At 45.6% G+C, this 22251-nt stretch overlaps 1 long non-coding RNA gene across 1 annotated transcript; it reads left to right on the top strand.

The window, feature by feature from the left end:
- The first annotated feature begins 351 nt into the window (after window positions 1-351).
- Window positions 352-21725, top strand: LOC128120026 (uncharacterized). The gene is made up of 3 exons (XR_008221756.1): window positions 352-605; window positions 15027-15442; window positions 21472-21725. It is a non-coding gene; the product is annotated as an uncharacterized LOC128120026 (long non-coding RNA).
- Window positions 21726-22251: the final 526 nt, after the last annotated feature.

Here is a 22251-nt window from a genome sequence, read left to right as displayed (position 1 = left end):
TGTGGTTTAGATGGCTGTATCTTTGAGATGCGGGGTGTAGAATTATCTCATGCAAATTCTGACACCATTTCTGAAGAAGCAGGTGGGGAGCAGCACTAACTCTTTTTTTCCCGCTAGGAGAAGATAGAATGACAGAGAACATCAAAGCGAAGGAAGATAACAGAGTGAACCCGCTGCAGAACTATCAAGATTTTCTTCCCTGTCTGCTTCCATCCTCCATTTCTACCGCAGTTAGCACAGCATGACAGTAATGAGGTTGCGATATGCATTTTCAGTCCACACAGATGTTATTACTTCACATTACAACAAATTACCTTTTTTTTTTTTTTTTTTTTTTGCCTTGCTAGGCTCTTGCTGACCAAGTGGAACCCTTGGCTCAACAGCATCAATATCAACTAGCAGCTGGTTAGAAATACTCAGAATCTACTAATCAGTGTGCTTTGATTCACACAGAGACGTCAAAATCGAGAAGCCCTCCTTGAAGGACCTTGACAGCCCCAAGAGAGTGGATTTCCTTCCTGGCTGCGATCCCCCCTCACACTCACTTTTGAGCACAGGAATCTTTGAACTTCTGGCCTCAGGGATCTTACGTAACTGCTCAACAGGTGGGCTGGGCATCCTAGAGTTTTAAGGCTCCCATGTGTGATTTTAGGGGTACAGACTTGAAGGGCACTGGTTTCTGGGGGTACGCCTCCTTCCAAAAATGTACCGTTCTTTAAACTTTTATACAGGTTTATACGACACCTGTGTTGTCTGAAGAAACAGAGTTCAGGATTCTTCTCATCCTACCCATCCATTCATTAAATAACTTTAAGGAGAAATGTGTTTAATCTCAGGTCTGGCTGACCCTCCTAATTCAGTGTTTACCCTTAGATCTGGTATGTTAAAGCCTGCTTGATGTCTCACAAAACATGAGGGGATAAATGGAAAATAAAGGGAGACATGTGTTGTTTTCATTCTTTACTAAGATGAGCTAAACACTCCGATTATCAGAATTATGAAATTCAGAGGACACATGAAGAGGGTAGTTTACCAGACAAGAATAGAGAAAAACCAGTAAAATTGGAATTTTAGATAGACAGGGAAGGCTTTTTATTTAATAATGTAGCTTTTGGTCTGATTGAGAGGATTTACTCTAATGCAGGCTGGTCTTGAACTTAACTGTGTAGCCCAGGCTGCTTTCAAGCTTGGAATCCTCCTGTCTCAGAATCCCAAGTAGCTGGGCACATACTACTGAACCTGGGTTAACTTCTTTTTTTATTTTTATTTTTTAATTTTGGACAGGTCTCTGTGTAGCCCTGACTATCCTGGAATTCCCTATGTAGACTACTGTCTTGAACTCATAGAGATCCACACCTCTCTGCCTCCTGAGTGCTAGGATTAAAGGCGTGCACCACCGGGCCTGGAAGCTTTGTATCTTTTTTTTCCAAAGATTTATTTTATGTTATATGTTTGACTAAGCATATGCATGTACACCATATGCATGCATTGCCCACAAAGGCCAGAAGAGGCCATCAGATCTGCCTGGAACTGGAGTTACAGACAGTCGTGAGCCTCCATGGGGGTGCTGGGAAATGAGCCTGGGTCCTCTGCAAGGGCAGCAGGTGCTCTAAACTGCTGAGCCATCTCTTCAGCCCCAACTTTGTATTTTTAATAGTAAGTTGTATTTATTATAAGTAGGTCCTATGAAAGCACGTGGGCATGTTTATGAATGTTAAATATGGCAACTCCGAGAAATAAGCCATGTAAAATGAAGACTAAAAAGTATGCATAATGAATACAATTTGAACCTCCATGATGTGTTATCAGGATGCCCACATAAAATACCTTTTATGGGACATTTTATTTTTTTTTTTAAGGAGGCAGGATCCCAGTCTTACAGGACCACAGTCACATCCGGAAACTCACAGACATCTCAGGCACTGTGTTGCCTCTGCCATCCAAGTTGCTAGAATTACACCCAGCCAGGACATATTATAATATAAAGAATAGTATATACTCCATGATCTCAGCCCAACAAGAAATCTCTGAGTACTTTTGACCGAGAAATCTCTTTGAGATGAGGGCGAAACAAAAAACAAGTTTATGCATTCTGATTGCCATTCGTTATGTGCGAAATAAACCAAAACAATAACGTTACCACCCGCCCCGCAGCGCTGAAGAGGGAAAAAACCAGAAATAGAACGCAGGGAGAATGAGCTGTTGGGAACGCTTTCGAGCAGCAGAGGGCGCAAGTGCACCACCGATGAACTCCCAGTCACGCCCGACGGGGTCCTTTTCGCAATACTCTATGTGCAGCTCAGATTTTATTTAAATATTTATTCGAATCAACTTTGGCATGCAGCGGTGCAAAAACAGATTAGAAACTAAATGCAGGCCTAGTATACTCTCCAGCGTTTGCATTTCCCTAAATGATATATTGCTTTTGCTTAAACTCCTTGGCTTAGGAAGTCCTTCAGCTGGCAGCTGGCAGACCTGCGCTTCCGGTTTATGCTTCAATCCCGGCGGCGTTGTTTTTCTCGGATCTTGGGCTGTGTGTGAGAGAGGCGGGGATGGGTGGGGATTTATCAAGGTAAAGAAGCGGAAGTCCCAGGCAGGCTGGGACGGGCTCCCGAACCACAGCAGGAGTCAAACGTGACCGTTCTGTCCCCAGGTGCAAAGCCATACAGAGAGTGTCTGAGTCGGAATGACTTAACTTTCCCAGACAGGCATTCAGGTTGGTTTTCTTAGTGCGAGCCTTGGCCTTTTACAGGCATCCGAGAGCCGGGGAACAGTGAGGGCGGATTCCTAGAAACGCACTTGTGGATGTTTTTGTCTTTGTGCAAACAGCTTAGGGTGTACTCAACACAGCCTCCGCAGCACAGCCCACGTCCCCCCCAGGGCTCTGGCTTCCAAGCCACAAACTTGTACAGCGTATTACGTGATTTACCTCTGTACTCTGCTGAAACACAATGGTTAAGTGTTTGCATAGGAAAGCATTTCTAAATACAGAAAAGGTACACCAGATACGGGATCTTAAAATTTATAATCATTTTTTGAAATTACAATATAATTACATCATTTCTTCCCTTTCCTCCCTCCAACCTCTCTGATGTACCAAGGCCCTTGCTCTCTCTCAAATTCATTTCTTTGTTGTTACATATATACGTGTGTGTGTGTGTGTGTGTGTGTGTGTGTGTGTGTGTGTGTGTGTGTGAGTGAATTCCTAAATACATAATACAACCTGCTCAGTCCATACAATGTGACCTGGGTGCCGTATGATATAATCTCAGGGTTGATCACTTGGCATTGGGAAGCCAGTCATGAGGATTTACCTGGGGGGAGACCATTTCTTCGGCTCTCAGTGTTCCCTAGTCGCCGGTGGTTCTCTGTCTGGGGTTGAGGTCCTGTGGGCGTTCCCCCTGCACGCTAGCATGAGTCTTACCAGCGTCCTTGTTCAGGTCTTATTTAGGCAGCCATGTTGTTGGGAGTTAGAGGGTGCAGCCCCTCCAACATTTCTAGGAGACATGATCTCATGGAAAACGTCTGTGTCCCACACCCCCAGCTCTCACAGTCTTCCTGTCTCATCTTCTGCAATGATCCCCGAGGCTTATGTACAGGAATTGTGTTGTAGATGGATCAGCTGGAACCGGACACCACGCGGCCTCTTGTTCTCTGCATCCTGGTTGGTTGCGGTCTCTTGTTCGCTGCATCCTGGTTGGTTGCGGTCTCTTGTTCTCTGCATCCTGGTTGGTTGCGGCCTCTTGTTCTCTGCATCCTGATTGGTTGCGGTCTCTTGTTCTCTGCATCCTGACTGGTTGTGGTTTTCGGTAATGGTTTCCGTCTGTTGGGAAGAGATGTTTCTTTGATGAGAGGTGAGAGCTGTGTTTATCTGTGCATCTAAGAATAAGGATTTCTCAGTTCTTTATCATCCGATGGGGTCATCTTCCTTTTTTTATTTATTTATTTTTTTGCTTTTCTTTTCTTTTTTTTTTTTTTTTTGGTTTTTTCGAGACAGGGTTTCTCTGTGCAGCTTTGCGCCTCTCCTGGAACTCGCTCTGTAGCCCAGGCTGGCCTCGAACTCACAGAGATCCGCCTGGCTCTGCCTCCCGAGTGCTGGGATTAAAGGCGTGCGCCACCACCGCCCGGCTGTTTTCTTTTTTGAGACGTGGGTCTATACTACATTTTTTTTTATTCATCTATTGGTGAATGTCTACGTTGATTCCATAATGTGGCTCTTATGAATAGTACCTCAATACAAAATGGCTGCAGAAGTATGCCCAGTATACACTGACTTAGATTCCACTGGGGTCTGAGAAAACGGAGCCTTCAGCATCCCAGGATCTAAGACACCAGCAACAGCAGTATAGTTGGATCCCACGGTAGCTCTGCTGTTGGCTTTGTTTCTTCTCTTTGTTTTTAATAGAACAGTCATCAATATTGCAAAGCATTTACCTTCTGTGGGGTACATTTGAGAAACATGGGTCTACTGAGTAAAGACGTGGAAAACGTTCTCTGTAGGAGTTCAAAGGAGATCACGAGATCGTCCTGTTAGAGAACATATGCATTCAACCCCTTTATGGGTGTTAGGCTAGGAACTAGAGATGTGAGACAGGTTCTGTGTCAGGGAGAGGAGTCTACAGTTTAAATGAGGAGGAGGCCTCTGGTTTGAACGGGAGCATGGCTTCAGCTCCCGTGATGTTTCAGCATTTTTTAAGGATAAGATGGAGATAACTGTAGGGACCTCTAAGTCGGCTCAAGACACCCCAAGACCAAGTTCTCAGCACAAAGGAGATTTATTTGCCCCAGAGGGACAGAGGGCAGGGCTAAGGGACAAAGACAGGAGATAGAGGATGAGGGGGAAGGGGAAGGGAACAAGGGAGAGGAGGATGGGGTGTTTGTGTGTAGGGGGGACGTGGACGGGACAAAGGAATTCCTCTGGATAGAGAGGAGACAGATGTGGCCCGTAGGCAAATGGCGGTTTGTAAAGGTTAAAGGGGAAATCCTGTGCTGGGATGAGGTCTTTAATTTTCATTGGGCATGTTAATTAGGTGAGCCAAAGGGGGCTTTTGATGCTGGACTTCAATACTTTGGTAGCTGGACTTTGGTAGTCAGCCTCAGGAGGAGGGAGTGGTCAAATAAGGGATGGATCTTGGGGGCTAGCTTCAGGAATGTAATCTAACGGTTTTTAACAAGGCAGAGGGAATGCAGGAGAAGGGCACAGCCTGCCAGAGCTTTGATTGCCAGGCCTGGGCTAGCTAGAGTCCCTTCAATAACAGACAGCTGAGTTGCCGCTGATTTCTTAATATGGTATTCTGATTTGCTCTCCTGTTGAACCAATTAGTGTTTTCTTTAATCTAGTATCGCTCAGCTGCTATGAAGAAAGGACATTCAAACACCGTATTTGAATAAAGAGCCACCATTGAGACTCACATGCTTGGAAACCCAGTTTCCTCCTTTTTACACAGGTGTGTGTGGATGCACACATGAGCTCATCATTTTCAGTGCATCATATCCTCGAGTCATTTGGCGGATAAAGCACATGAGGGCTTGCGGACACTCTTTTAGAAAGAATTATTATTTATTGTTACTGTGTGTGTATGGACGTTCGTGTGGAGGTCAGAAGACAAGTTTGTGGAGCTGTCCGTCTTTCTGCAGGTTTCGGGGATTGAATTTGGGTTATTAGGTTTGCATGATGAGTGCATTACTGGCTGAGCCGTCTTACCAGCCCAGTGTGTGCACATTCTTGTCAGAAGATTGGTCAAAGGATTTTGAGTTTAAAGAACAGGCACTTGTGGGCATTTTCTAGTAATACTGGTGGCTTGCGGAGTTACCACTAGCCAGAAGTCTCTGGCATTTTGGTCTGGCTAGTCTTTTGCCAACTTGACATACAAACTAGAGTTATCTGAAAGGAGGGAACCTCCATTGAGGAAATGCTGCTGTAAGATCCAGCTGTAGGGCATTTTCTCAGTGATTGATGGGGAGGGCCCAGCCCACTGTGGGTGGTGCCATCCCTGGGCTGGTGGTCCTGGGTTCTATAAGAAAACAGGCTGAGCAAGCCAGGGAAAGCAAGTCAGTAATTATCACCTCTTTATGGTCTGCATCATCTCTGGCCTCCAGGATCCAGCTCTGTTTGAGTTCCTGTCCTGACGTCCTTAGATGAGGAACACTTATGTGGAAGTGTAAGCCAAATAAACCCTTTTCTCCCCAACTTGCTCTTTGGTCATGGTATTTGGTCACAGCAATAGAAACCCAAATTAAGATACCTTTCTTCTCCAGAGCTGTGGTGATATTCACCTTATTCTAGTATCTTTTCTCCAAGAAAAAAAATATTTTTTTGAGACAAGAGCTTGCAGGCTGCCCTGGAACTTGCAGGCTTCTGCCTCCTTGTGTCTAGTAGAGCGCTAGCGTTACAGGTGTGAGGAACCTTTGAAAAGCCTCACCAAGCAATGTCGTATATTACTGTCAACTGGGGAAGTGGAATTAGTTCATAGTTATGCCGTTGATAGAAGAGTTAGAAGTGAAACACTCTGCTGCGACTGGACATACAAAAGGACCTGTTGAAAAGGATGGACAATCTTCTAGGTGACTCAGTCTTGAAATATATTTTCTCCAGGAATTCATGGGATGTAACAACAGCACAAAGGATTTCCCCCTGTGATCGACCTTGTGTCAGCCAGCCCCATCACTTCCCTCTGAAGTGGGGTTGGTGTGAGGAGGCTCTGGAGACAGCCGCACCTCAGCGTCTTGTCACATTCACCTGGCCTTTGCTTCTGTCTGTCTTAGCAGACATTCTCGCCCTGTGAAGCCACCAGACCTTATTTATTCAGGTCACAAATAACCGAACAGTATAGAAATAATAGGATACCAATGGCAAATTGTGGTTTCCCGCTCGTGACTATGACAACTCACCTGGGACTTGTCCAGAAGCCAATTCCAGTATAACGATTTAACCCAAATCCAATGAAAGGAAGTCATTTTCCCCACATAATGCAGTTATGATTAAGAATTATTATTTTATCTTTGCCAATGTTGATAACACCTAATCCTTAATCCTCCTTATGAGATTTGCTTGAATATCTAAAAATAGGGGACGTTTCTGAAAATGTGCTTGCTACGAAACCAGAAACTCACTAGAAATTGCAGAGGGTGTCCACGTGGGGGTTTTTCTATGAAATCGGAGTTGGGTCATGACATTACTTTTGGATTGTATTCTAAGAGAATGGGACATATGTCTGACCGTATAAATGGGATAATTCATGTCCTGGCCCAGTTGTTAGCACTGCTCTGCCCTGATGTCTTCACATTTTAAATAAGCATACTGTGATTTAGTTTAGTTAGGTTTTTTTTTTTTTTTGGAGACAGGGTCTCACTATGTAGCTTTGACTGGCTTGGAAATCTCTATGTAGACCAGGCTGGCCTCCAAAGTACAGAGATCTGCCTGCCTCTGCCTCTGCCTGCTGGGATTCAAGGCGTGTGCCACCATGCTGGGCTTACATTTTAAATAAGCACACACAATCTTGGAAGAAACCAGTTGATTTGTTATTTTAGTTTTGTGTCTCACATGAAAACTTTGGGAATGTGAGATTAAGAAACTGGGAAAGTGAGACAAAAGGAATGGACCCCATAAGCCACTGGCGACGCTACTCCAGGGTCACCCACAAGCGCGGGCGGGGGCTTTGGAGTCTTGTTGGGGCGACTTGGGCAACTCGAGATTGAACGATCATTTGCTTAGGACAGAGGCCAATGGCTGCAACACCTCTGTCTCCAGTTATGGCAGAAAGTCATCGCTGGATTCAGTCGACAGAAGCTTTAACGTGGGCAGCGGCTTCTACAAACATTCACTGAGAACCAGCGCCCTCTGAAGCAATGGGGTTTCCGATGAACAAGATAAACAAAGACAAGCCGGGTGGTGGTGGCGCACGCCTTTAATCCCAGCACCCGGGAGGCAGAGCCAGGAGGATCTCTGTGAGTTCGAGGCCAACCTGGGCTACAGAGCGAGTTCCAGGACAGGCACCAAAACTACACAGAGAAACCCTGTCTCAAAAAACAACAACAACAAAAAGATGAACGAAGACTCAGCCCTCTGGAAGCTTACTTTGTAGTGGAAATAAAGGCAACGGAGAAGTAAACGAAGAGCCTATGAGGAGGCTAGAACAGGATAATGCCATTGAGAGCGCCGGCACAGGGTGGGAAAGGCCCTCTGTGAGGGAGAAGAGCAGGTGATGAGGAGGTGAGGGAGATCAGCACCCTAGATATTGGAAACACATGCCAAGGCCCTGAGTCAGCTTGGTGTGAGGGAAGCAATAGAGGGGCTGTGGTGATGAGCCAGGAGGAAGGGGAGCAGAGACGGATAAGGGCTGGCTTGTGTGGAGATGTAAGGTCCCGGGGAGGTCAGATGTTGTTCTAATAGTTAGAAGTTGGGAGAACAACTCTAGAGACAAGAATGGGAGCAGAAAGACCTCCAGGGCTACTTCAGGTGAGCCGTGTAAGTCCAGGGCCTTTGCACCAAAGAGATGGGAAGAAATTGTTGATTGTAAAATGTCTTTTGGAATAACAAAGGGATTTACTGATGGGTTATAAATGGGGATAGAGTAAAGACTATTTTGTTTCTTTGGGACAGGCTGTCATTCTGAAGGCCAGGTTAGCCTAAAACTCACTACACAGCCCAGGCAGGCCTTGAATTTGTGCAATCCTCCTGCCTCAGCCTGTTGGGATTACAGGTGTAAACTGCCACACCCAAGGGTTGTCCTGAGCAATCTACTGAAACAGAAAACAGTTGTAGGGAATGGAAGTTCTGAGTTCAGCTGGAGCGTGGCTGCCTTCAGATGCCCATTGGACAGGAAAACATTGGTCCCTTGTAAGTCAGAGCTGAAGGCACAAATTGTTTGCACATTGGTGATACTTGAAGATTAGGAACTGAACCAGTGGATCCAGGGACATCCTACAGATCCCAGAGAAGGTAATCCCAAACCATGTCCCAGTGTAGAGACTAGTAAGAGGAAGAGGAACCAGCAAGAGGAAGGAATGAGCAGCCAGGGCAAGAGGAGAGGAAATGTGGAGCCGTGGAAACGAAGGACAGAACTGTTAGGAGGAAGTGTCGGCTATGGCCAAGAGGTTCAGCATGATGAGAACAGAGAGGCCCTTAAGGATGCTTGTGTGTCCTTGAGAAGACTGAGGACCCTGCCTGGGATAACTAAGGTAACGATGCTTTGGTCTTCAGAGAAGTACAGTGTTGTCACAGCAACAAAACCAGTGCTAAGTAGAACTTCATTTTGTGGCTACACTTAACTTCTGGGAGTGCCTGTGTTACCATGGAAACCAAGGATTATTCCGTGGAATAATATTATCTTTAGTTTTAAGGGTACCCAGAGGTCAGGTAGTCTAAATTTTCACCCTGGGCCTTCCAGCACAGGCTCACACATGCTCACATTTGCACAAACATTCCCAGATAGGGAAGATCATCCCGAGGGATGTGCTGTGTGTGGCTGCTTGCCTTTTGGTCAGTTAAAAGTCTTTCACAGTCCAAATCAAGCAGAGACCTAGTCACAAATGGTGTGTGTGTGTGTGTGTGTGTGTGTTACTCAAAGCAGGAGAGGTTTGGAGAGCTGCTAAACAGGCTGGAGGGCGCAGACAGCAGGGGGAGTGGGGTGTAGGGGTGTGGGGGTGGAGTGTCGGGTGTCAGGGTGTGAGCTGGACTGGGCACTGCTCAGGTTTACTTTCAGTCAGTAAGGTCTGAGTGGTGGCCGCTGTGATTGGCTGGTGCTCAGCTGCTTCTGATTGGCTGGGACTCAACTCCCTCTTAGACTATTTGAATTTCCTGGTTTGTTTATCCACTGAGTTTGGTAGCTTTGAGTTTCTGGCCTTCATCTCATTTAATTTGCTGGGCTGCTGTGGGAGCATCCAGGGATTTATGGTACCAAGATGTGTGTGTGTGTGTGTGTGTGTGTGTGTGTGTGTGTGTGTGTGTGTGTTGTGTATGTACTCATGTGGAGGTCAGAGGACAACCTTGTTTTGTTGTGTTTGAGGCAGGGTTTCTCTGTGTAGTCTTGGCTGTCCTAGAATTCACTATGTAGACAAGGCTGGCCTGGAGCTCACTGAGACAGGCCGACCTTTCCTTCCCAAGTGCTGGGATCGAAGATGTTCACCGCCACAACTGCCCAGCAAACCTTGGGACACCATCCAGCTTTCTTATGTTATTTATTTATGCTTGAGACCAACTCCTTCACTGGCCTGGAACTCACCGAGGTGGCTCAGGCTAGCTGGCAAGGAAGACTCGGGAATCCACTTTTCTCTACCCACTGAACTCTGGAGTTATAGATGTGTGCTACCACTTCTTTTTAAAACAATGTGTCTGTACTTGTGTGTATGTGTGTGCGTGTGTGCGTGCGTGTGCGTGTGTGCGCGCGTGCGTGTGTGTGCATGCGCGTGTGTGCGCGTGCGTGTGTGTGTGTGCATGCGCGTGTGTGCGCGTGCGTGCGTGCGTGTGTGCGTGCGTGTGCGCGTGTGCGTGCATGTGTGTGCGTGTGTGTGCATGTGTGTGCGTGTGTGTGTGCGTGTGCGTGTGCGTGCGTGCGTGCGCGCGCGCGCGCGTGCGTGTGTGTGTTCTGGGGCTCGAACTCACGTCCCACAAGCACTTTCCTGACTGAGCTGTCTCTCCAGTCTATCCAGAATGGCTTCAAGGAGCGTTTAGTTTTTCCCTCTTCTCCTCACTGCTCTTCCTTGTGAGGCGGCAGTGTGGCGGAAAGAGCCGTGGGCTCCGGGTCGGACTCATAGCGGTTCATTTTTTGTCTCTGATTCTTTTTAAATCTCTGGCACCTGGAGATGTTTAACTTTAGGCAACTTTTAGTCTTGGGGTGTCTTGATTAAAGTGAGCACTTCACCCATTTCACGGAACTACCCTGGGTGTGCAACGTGGCCTGTTAGAAACTCTCAGGACACAGCATGTGGCCTTTATTCTCCACCCACCTTGGCTTCTGTGGTGAGACCCGTTCCTGGCTCTGCTGGGAGCCTCCTCTGAGAACTGTTCTCTGCCAATCCTCACCCCTTCCGACCACTCAGGTTTCCCTCTTGTGCGGCATCCTATCATTTAGCACAGCGTCCTCATTGGCTACTTCCTTCCTTCCTTGCCAGCTAGACTACAACCCTCCGGAGGTGAGGAAGGGGTTTCACCCTGAGGGAAGTGACAGTGATTAGTGGTCTTTTGGAAGCCACATTGCAGCTCCATCAGTATCAGCTGCAGGGTCTCGGGAAAGTTACTGACTGCCTTGAGCTTTGTTTCCTCCTCTGAAGAATGGGCAGTGTTGGCATGGCATAATGGGGTGGGGGTTACATAGTTCTGGGGAAGTTCTTGAGGCAATGCCCGGCACATGGTCAGGGTACCCTAAATGGTGTTGCAGGATTATCCCTGTGGACCCCCAAGGGAGTTAGTTTGGGGACTGAATAGGTAACATGGGTGGTTGTTACCTGGATGGGTAAACGTGCCTCAGGTAATGTTATTTCAGATGACTTTGAAATGTAACCCCAGAAGTTTTTTATATATATAAAAGCATGCTTCTTACAGAAGAAGTTCAGCAATTTAGAACCACAGAAATCGGACGAGAAAGTCCTGACCAGACTTTCTCCAGCACCTCCCCTCCGCATGTTAGGTGTGTAGAACTTATTGATAAATTTTTTTAAAGATTAAAAACATTTTTCGGCATGTGCTCACTCTTGCTTGTGCACACTCACAGAGGCTATAAGTGGTTGTGAGCTGCCAGTCGTGGGTACTGGGAACCAAACCTGTGTCCCCTGCAACACCGCAATTGATTTCTGAGCTGTCTCTCAAGCCTGCATGGTTGACCTTTTGTGGTTCAAGATGTAACCTCAGATTGAGTGGACAGGAAAAAAAGTCAGAGATTAATTAAGCAATTAGAATTAATTAGAAACTTGCTACTAAAACCTTGTTTAAAAGTAATGATTTTTGTGATTGAACCGTATCTCCCATTTGTTCCTCAAGACGTGTGTGTGTGTGTGTGTGTGTGTGTGTGTGTGTGTGTGTGTGTGTAGAGTAGATGTTGTCCTTGGTGGGTGGGGCTAATGGGAAGAGTAAGTGCCTTGATCAAAATTCTGCCCCCGGGCGGTGGTGGCGCACACCTTTGATCCCAGCACTCGGGAGGCAGAGGCAGGCGGATCTCTGTGAGTTCGAGGCCAGCCTGGTCTACAAAGCGAGTTCCAGGACAGGCTCCAAAGCTACACAGAGAAACCCTGTCTCGAAAAACAAAACAAAACAAAAATTCTGCCCCCTACTGTCACGTGCCCAATATTTTCTGAGCCACATTTTTTTTTTTTAATTTATTCTTCTCTTACATATGCATCCATTTCTTTAAGTTGAGGTTTTGCCAAGGAGCCCCTGTAGAGTGGCAGGTTGGCACGCTTCCTGGCCGGTGACTCCAGGGGCAGGAAGGTGCAGAGGAACAGGCTGTGTGAGCGGCCAGTTGTGGGTGTGCACATAGCAGTGTGACATTTGGTCCATCCTGTTTGGGGAGCTGGACCCCAGCTCCAGACTTAGAAACTTTCGTCTTTGCTTCCTACTCTTGGAATTTCTCCTGCCCTGGTTCTCCAAAGGAAGTCTCCTAGACTGCACTTAGATTTGGGGAAAACAGCAGCAAGAGTGTTTTGGGTGATCTGGGGACAATAAGTCATCCTTTTATAATGAGTTTTTATTTTCTGAGGCAGTATGTATAGACCAGAGGCATTTTACTCTGGTAGATTTTTATCTTATTTTAAAATAAATAGAGAGGGACACATGAATTTTTTAAATCAAATTATTGATCTAAAACAAAGCCCATGGTAGCAAAAATGTTTCTTTTTTCTGATAATGCTTTATTATCAGCATTTTCTTAATATCCTAAAAACCAGTTACATCTCTCTCGATTTTTATGTAATAGAAAGTTATTGTTTGGAACATTACAGCAGCTGTTTTAGATGTAAAGATTTGTTTTGGATCTGAACTTCTATCTTCTGGGAAATGTGATTATATATTCATAGAAGTGACTGATTTTTGGTCAGATTTTCAAACCATCGATATCCTCAGGCTTGAGGAGTCCACAGTGTAATGGCACACAGGATGATGGATTTCCCACCGACTACTCAGGGATTCCCCATTTGGTTGATCATAGTAAAGCTTGAAACTCGACTACTGGAAATCTGGGTGGGCAATGCTGGTGGGACCCCCACTTTCCTCTGAGATTCGTGTTTCATGTGGGAACTGGAATCTATTAAACACTTCCTAGGAAACTTGCCCATCCTTTTAAGTTGGTGGTTCTCAACTTTCCTAAAGCTCCAACCCTTTACTACAGTTCCTCATGCTGTGGTGAATCCCAGCCATGAAATTATTTTTGTTGCTACTTCATAACTGTAATTTTGCTGCTGTTGTGAATTGTAATGTAAATATCTGTGTTTTCTGATGGTCTTAGACAACCTTATAAAAGGGGTCATGACCCACAGGTTGGGAACCACTGTTTTAAATGATTATAGGACTTTTTTCTTGTTTTTTTAAATTGTGATAGTAGTGGGCATTTAAATTTTATTTCACTGTTGTTATTATTTTTTTGAGATATCCTTTTACTGTGTGGCCCATGCTGGCTTTGAACTTGTGATCCTTCTGCCCCAGATTCCAGAGTGCTGGGATTAGACATGTGTATCACCACACCCAGCTCTGGCTTCTGTTCAGATAATAATATGATAACAATTCATATATTATTTTGTATTTAATAGAAAAGAGCAACACATAAAATGTACTGCATTTTCTTTTTCTTTCTTTCTTTCTTTTTTTTTTTTTGTGAAACAAGGTTTCTTGGCTGGCCTGGAACTCACTATGTAGACCAGGCTGGCCTCCAATTCATTAGCAATCTACCTGTCTCTGTCTCCCAAGTGTTGGGATCAAAGGCCTGAGCCACCACGCCTGGTGAATTACCCATTTTCAAGCGTACACTGGTGTTAAATGCATTTCAATGTTGAGCGACTATGGCCCCACCCCAACTCTTTGCAGACTGCAACACCAACATTCTGTACCCGTCATACACAGTGCCCGTTTCTTCTCCTCCCCAGCCTATGGTGACCACCATCCACTCTCTTTATGGTTTCTGACTCAATACGCCACATAGTGGAACTGTACAGCATTTGCCATTTAGTTACTAGTTTATTTTACTTAACACAGTTCATCCATGCAGTAGCAGTCAGCATCTCCATTTCTGTGTGTGTGTGTGTGTGTGTGTGTGTGTGTGTGTGTGTGTGTGTGCTGCATGTGGAACCTACGGCTTGTGTATATTGAATGTGTGTTATGCCACTAAGCTCCCAACTTCCTCCTTTTGCCTGTGGACACACAGTTTTCCTCACACCACTTGTTTAGAATACAGTCTTTTCCAATTGAAGTCTTGGTGTCTTTGCTAAAACTGATTTGATTTTTGCCGAAGTTATGGAATAGTTGGGGTAGATGATCCTCAAGCCCCACTCCTCACCCTGGAGCTGTTGACAGATGGTAGCTTTGGGGGCAAGGGAGGTGGGGAGGGAGTAGCATTCTTTTTTGAGGATGTGGCCACTGGTAGGATTCCCATTCTCCAGCAGATGGCCCACACCCATGCTCATAAGGGCAACACTAACTGGACTTAGTGGGTTATAAAACAAACATGTAAACAAACAAGACTTGAAGTTTGGAGGGAGAATGCTGGGGGATATGGAGGGAGGTGGAGGGGAGAAATGGGGGTTGATATACTTCATCGTATATATCTGGGATTCTCAAGAATAAAGGAAAATACAGTAATGATCTTATGTGAAATATTTCTGGGTTCATTTCTGGTTTAACAACAATTTTTTTTGTTTTGTTTTGTTTGTTTTTTTGAGACAGGGTTTCTCTGTGTAGCTTTGCACCTTTCCTGGATCTCGCTCTGTAGACCAGGCTGGCCTCGAACTCACAGAGATCCGCCTGGCTCTGCCTCCCGAGTGCTGGGATTAAAGGCGTGCGCCACCACCGCCCCCGGCTGAGCTTTATGTATTCTTTTGATCAGGTTTCACTATGTAGCTAATCTTGGTTGTCAACTTGACTACATCTGGAATCAACTAAAACCCAAGATTCTGGACACTCCAATGAGGGATTTTCTTAATCAGATTATCTCAAGTAAGAAGACCTACCCGAAATCTGGGCCACACTTTCTGTTGGCATCTGAAAGGACTGAAGGAGGGGTACTGTTAGTGCCTGCTTGTCCTCACTCCGACTGGCAGGCTTCTCTATCCTGTCACTGTGGCTGATATTAAATACAACTTTTTCAAGATTCCAATGTGGACTGAAGACCAGCACCTCTCCAGAATCCTCCAGGACTCCAGCACCAGATTGGGACTACAGAGCCAGCCAGCCACATGAACTGGACAGTTACTGGATTTCCATTGTGAGATATTCACTGTTGGATTGCCTGGACCACATCCTGTGAGTTTAATGTTTAATATATCCCCCCCCCCCCTTTTTTTTTTTTTTGAGACAGGATTTCTCAGTGTAGCTCTGGCTATCCTAGAACTCACTTTGTAGACCAGGCTGGCCTCAAATTCTGAGGTCCACCTGCCTTTGCCTTCCAAGTGCTGGGATTAAAGGTGTGCACCACCAGCACCACCCAGCTAATTAATGCTCCGTTAGTGTATGCTTATACTTTCTATCTGTTGTGTTCAGTAGCCTACTCAGAGTGGCCGGGCTGATCTGCTGAGGTGAGTTTCTGTATTACACTTTAAGATCATACGATCACCACCCCCACCCCCCCACCGCTGGGGGGATGGACAAAAAGCTTAGTTCATGAATCATACACAAATAAATCAAGGCTGTATTTATGTACATAAATATCACTTACAGAACCCCTACTGTATGCTGTACAGTGTGCTGATTTCTCATGCTTATCTTAATTTTTTTTCTGTTAGGAACCAATGAGTACTTTAGTTTTTGTGGCTTGTAAGGTTTCTGTCGGGACTGGTCAGCTCCGCAGCCATCAGTAATGCAGGTGTGTCTCAATAGCACTTGATTTGTGGGTTCTGAACCCTGAATTTCACATAATTTTCACATGTCATAAAATGTTATCCTTTGGATTCTATTCCCCCAACCATTAAAGATGTGAAAAACCACGTGCACCTTGTGAGCTGGACAGAAATCAATGCTGGGCTAGATCCAGCTCCTACACCGTGGTCTGCTGACCACCATGTCATCTTATTCAATGTTGGTCATAAACTGCGTGACATAGTTATCATATGCATGCCACCAACAGGTCTGTGGAGGGTTAGCTTTTCTAGTAATCTGTGACAATCAGATAGTGCCCCACCCAAAGGTGAACTCCTTCCTCCCTCCCTCCCTCCCTCCCTCCCTCCCTCCCTCCCTTCCTTCCTTCCTTCCTTCCTTCCTTCCAGCTCTTGACTAATGATGGGTTCATAATATGTACTAGATCAGTATAGTTTCACAATTTTTTTGGTGTATTTTAAGTATCACATAAACCACAAAAGGTTTCCACAATTTTAAGCACCTTGTTTTAAAATCATTTGCTGATGTATAACAAATCATTTACTTTAGCTTTCTCCATAAACTTGTTTTGTCTGGCTTAATGTTGAATTCTGCTGATTTCTCTTGAACACACTTTGTGGAGGAAGGAGACGGTTCTGAGTTACAGTGTGGGTGGAAATTTTGCCACTTGACATGCAGTTGAGAGGTAGCTGCATGCAGATAAATATGAATGTGTGAGCATGTGCATCCATACACACGCTCTCCAGGGCAAGAACCTCCCTCCCGAAGTCTGCAAGGCCCAGAAGCAATACAAAGGGGTTTTCTCTTTCACATCCTCAGTGTGGCACACGGCTGATAACTCTGTGAATTTAAATAAAACAACGAGACTCATAAAAATTCATACACATTTCCAGCAGATTACATTTTACGCTATAATAAAATTCCTTCATAATAGGAATTTTTTGTTTAAATGGGTCTAGGTAGAATATAACCTGAATAATGTTCCTTGAAGCAGTGTCTGCCTTCGGTGAGGCTTTGATCCATCATAGATAGTAGTTTTAGTTTCTCACGTTCTCTTGTGTTTAAAAATTGGAAACTTCTTATTTAAATAATGGGTAATTAAAACCTTTCAGAATACATCAATTTGCATATGACCAAGGCATTAACACCCAAAGGGCTGCACCCAGGACTCAGACATTCATGAACAACAGACAGATGCACATTTGGATGTTTACCAAAACCTAACCTACCAGCTCTAACTGCAAGTCACAGTTTCAACGAGAAATTACGTTTTCTATGAGAAAATGGTGTTCCAAAGTCAGAATGTCACCTTGCTGTCAAATAATCCCACAGATTACTGTAAACAGAGCTGGAGAGATTGTGCATGACTGGGAAGATGTGAGGTAAATCCCGTTCGTTACCTAAGACATGACCTCCATTGCATTATCAACTGTCACAGTGACATCCTCCTGCCACAGCCACTCACTTCTACCCCTGTCCCCAGTACACACACACACACACACACACACACACACACACACACACAGACACACACACAGACACACACACACACAGACACACACACACACAGACACACACACAGACACACACACACACACACACACACACACACAGACACACACACACACATAAGACACACAGATACACACACAGACACACACACACACACACATAAGACACACAGACACACACAGACACACACACAGACACACATAAGACACACACACACAGACACACACACAGACATACACACAGACACACACAAGACACACAGATACACACACACACACACAGACACACACACACAGACACACACACACACATAAGACACAGATACACACACAGACACACATAAGACACACACAAGACACAGATACACACACAGACACACAGACACACACATAAACACACACACAGACACACACACACACACACACACAGACACAGAGACACACACATAGACACAGAGACACACAGACAGACAGACACAGACACACAGACACACAGACACACACACAGACACACACACACACAGATACACACACAGACACACACACACACACACAGACACACACAAGACACACAGATACACACACACACACACAGACACAGAGACACACACATAGACACAGAGACACACAGACAGACAGACACAGACACACAGACACACAGACACACACACAGACACACACACACAGATACACACACAGACACACACACAGACACACACAAGACACACAGATACACACACAGACACAGAGACACACACATAGACACAGAGACACACAGACAGACAGACACAGACACACAGACACACACACACACACACACACACAGACACACACACACACAGATACACACACAGACACACACACAGACACACAGAGTTACATTTGCCCAGCACATTACCATTTATACAGTTAGCCTCTGAGCAAAGATGGGTCATTCCTTCAGTAAGATATTCTCCATAATAACATAACAACTTGCATCAAAGATTAATATTTTTCCTCTTTTCATTTATGACTAAATTAAAAATTAGTCTACCACCTGGGTTTCATTTTACTCTCATTTTTCTGGTTCTGTGCTGGGAATTTGACTGGTTAGGAGAGAACTTCAGAGCCTTCTTGTTAAGAAAGAGCTATGTCTCTTTTCTGGCTAACATTTACTTTAAAAACCAGGAAGACTTTTTGGCCTTGTGTCTGGTCTAAAAATGAAACCCATTAGCAATGTAAAAAAATGAACCAAAGGATTACACGGTCTGAAAGTCCGTGGGAGTTTTTGGAAATGGAGATTAAATTTGACTAGACAAAAGTTCTAGCAACTTGCTTGATATAATGAGAAAGTTGAGAGCGGGTTCCTTCTGGTGTCAACGGGAGCGTTAAGATCTCAGGCCTGGGACTCGTTTCAGCCCTTCAACATGGTGTCTCATTCCACTTGGTGAGGCTTCGGGACCTGCCGCCTTCCACATAAGGAGTTCATTTCCCTGTAACTTGTCATTGGAACATTCTAAGCTGAAGATAGACTTCTTACAGCAAGACAGTTTTTTTTTTTGTTTTGTTTTTTTTTTTTTTGTTTTTTCGAGACAGGGTTTCTCTGTGTAGCTTTGCGCCTCTCCTGGAACTCACTTGGTAGCCCAGGCTGGCCTCGAACTCACAGAGATCCGCCTGGCTCTGCCTCCCGAGTGCTGGGATTAAAGGCGTGCGCCACCACCGCCCGGCCAGCAAGACAGTTTTAAGAGGAAAGGGAACTTCACGTCTAAGAAGCAGCTCTTCTTCTGGAGCGTAATAAAAGTCTCTGTGAGGCAGCCAGCAGAGCTAATGTTTTGAGAATCTGTTACCCTTTCGTGACTATGTCCATTACTGTGGTTTTGTTTTGTTTTTTGTTTTTTTTTTTGTCTTTTTTAAAGCAATTCTGGGACATTGGTTAGAAATTTTATGGTAATTAGTAAACACTCTACCAGGTTTTCACCATGGACAGTTGACTAAAACCCCTAACACTATCAGAGCAATGAAAATTTCAGATCCAGCTCGTCTTTTATTTACTTATTTTGGTTTTCTGAGTTATAGTCTCACCATGTATCCCTGGTCAGCCTGGAACTCTCTTTATAGACCAGGCTGCCCTCAAACTCAGAGATCCGCCTGCCTCTGTCTACCAGGTTCTGCGATGGAAGGCGTGTGCCCCCATACTCACTTTTACCTACATTTTTAAATATAGGTACCAGATACTTGTCACCTTTTGCTTCTCACCAGAGAACTCATCAGTCAGTGACCTACTGACCTCTAACCCGAGCCCTGTGCCCGGGAAGTGTTTGTCAGAGTGACTTAAGGACCCAGGCAGGGTTGGTGAGAAGGCTCAGCAGCTGAAGGCCCTTGCCTCCAGGCCTGCTCTTCCGAGGTCAATCCCCAGGACCCACGTGGTAGAAGGAGAGAACTGACCCTTGCAAGTTGTTCTCAGCTCTCCACAAGTGTGACACGGCACGTGTGCACACGGAGACACACACACACACACACACACACACACACACACACACACACACACAGACCCGAAGTAGCTGGCACTACTGTCTCCGTAGTATGCCGGAAGTGGTAAGTGACGTTCTTCAGGTCCTGCCTCTGCCAAGCGAGGTCACCTCAGTTCCTGCCTTTCTCAGCCTGTTGACCCCACAGTTGGTTCCACTCTGTGAGTTATCACTGCTTGTTGCCTTCCTTTCCTGTCAAGTTAGGTAGGCGGCCTCCTCCTCCTCCTTTCCCTCCTCCTCCCCTTCCTCCTCCTCCTCTTCTTCCTCCTCCTCTTTCCTCCCCCCCCCTCCTCCTCTTCTTTGCAATGAAATCATCTTAACTGGTGAAATAACTCGCTCTTATACTGGAGGGGACTATGGACCTTATTACCTAGATCGACTATAATATGACAGAATCAGTTACCATGTGGGAAACATGCTTTTAAAGATACTGAATATTTAACACAGAAATGCCGGTGTTTGGAAGCGTGTTCCGATCCTGAGAGATTAAAGGTATTTAGGCAAATCAGATCACGAAACAGCAAGGATGCCGCCCTGCTCACATTATATTACGTGCCGTAAATGATGCTTCGCAGGCTGCCTCTGGATTGCCTGTCAGTACTTTCGGAATGACTGATGAGTTAAGAAGGGCTTATTTATCAAAGAATGAGACAATCTATTGAGCCTGTGTATCAAAACGGCCTGTCCCAGGCTACTTTGAGACCCAGAGGGCACCTCCATTCTGTAGAAACCTTAACACACTTTGAAGGATAATGGAACAATGGTAGACTACCTGCTAATCTATGACCAGATGTCTGTGATGGTTAGTTTCAGTTACTGACTTGGAACAATGTAGAGTTACCTGGGAAGGGAGGCTCAAGAGTGAACTGTTTAGATTAGGTCAAGGTGGGAAGGCCCACTCTATGGAACCATTCCATGGTCTGGGTCCACAGCTGAATGAAAAAGAAAGTGATCTGAGCATGGGTACACAGGCATTCCTTAATGGCTTTCTGCTCCTGACTGGGACCGGGCTGCTCATGCTCCTGCAGCTGCGACTTTCTGCCTTGGTGGACTGCAACCGGAGACTGGGGGCCACCTTAGTCCTTTCTCCCTTAAGTGGCTCTTGTCAGCCATCTCCTCACAGCAACAGAAGGAATGAGGACAGCACCCTCGCCGAACTGCTGAGTCCCATGACAGACCTCATCTTACAAAACGTGGTCATGATATGTCCCCAAACAAACAACTGGGCAGATCCTGCCAAACTCTAGAGATACGTTCAGAAGAGTGGATGGATGGAAGTAGATAACTGAGGGAACTTGAGTATAAATGTTCTGTTGGAAGGAGGCAAATGACAGTATTAATAAAACAAGACTAATTATCAACCATGTGTTGATACTGAGCTGAACATGGTTGTTTCGTCTACTGGGGATGTTTTAGCCCTATCTCTATGTTTCTTCACCAGGTCACCTCCACATGAACTAGACCAGATGCTCTTGGAGTGGGACCCATTGATCAGGGTGATTCTGGTCTGCAGGCAAGGAGTGGGACCCATTGATCAGGGTGATTCTGGTCTGCAGGCAAGGAGTGGGACCCATTGATCAGGGTGATTCTGGTCTGCAGGCAAGGAGTGGGACCCATTGATCAGGGTGATTCTGGTCTGTAGGCAAGGAGTGGGACCCATTGATCAGGGTGATTCTGGTCTGCAGGCAAGGAGTGGGACCCATTGATCAGGGTGATTCTGGTCTGCAGGCAAGGAGTGGGACCCATTGATGAGGGTGGTTCTGGTCTGCAGGCAAGGAGTGGGACCCATTGACCAGGGTGATTCTGGTCTGTAGGCAAGGAGTGGGACCCATTGACCAGGGTGATTCTGGTCTGTAGGCAAGGCTGAGAAGTCTACTCCATTACTTCACTGGGAGTAGTAAGGCTGGTGTTTGAGCACTCCTCCTGCTTAGCTGGAATTTTCCTCTAGCGAGCATCCTCCCAGCCATTACCTGAGTGCAGCTGGTAGGTGAAGACGGAATAAATGCTTGATTGCTTGTCCTTAACAGTGTTTAGAATGATGAGTTCTGGGGATAAGTTGGAGAGGATGGAAGACAAGGGGCTTACCCCCTCCTGGAACCTCTGGATATAGTACCTGGAAACTCTCTGGACTTTATGATAGGCAATAAGAGGACGTTCTTTGAGGCATAGTGACACACTGTGTTGTCTGTGTGTAAAAAGGTGAGGTGGCGTATGCTCTTCT

Source organism: Peromyscus californicus, unplaced genomic scaffold, assembly GCF_007827085.1.
Source record: "Peromyscus californicus insignis strain IS unplaced genomic scaffold, ASM782708v3 Scaffold_24__1_contigs__length_46423439, whole genome shotgun sequence".
In the NCBI taxonomy this organism is placed as follows: Eukaryota; Metazoa; Chordata; class Mammalia; order Rodentia; family Cricetidae; genus Peromyscus; species Peromyscus californicus.
The sequence above is the reverse complement of the archived record's forward strand: the minus strand, read 5'-3'. Positions and strand labels throughout refer to the sequence as shown.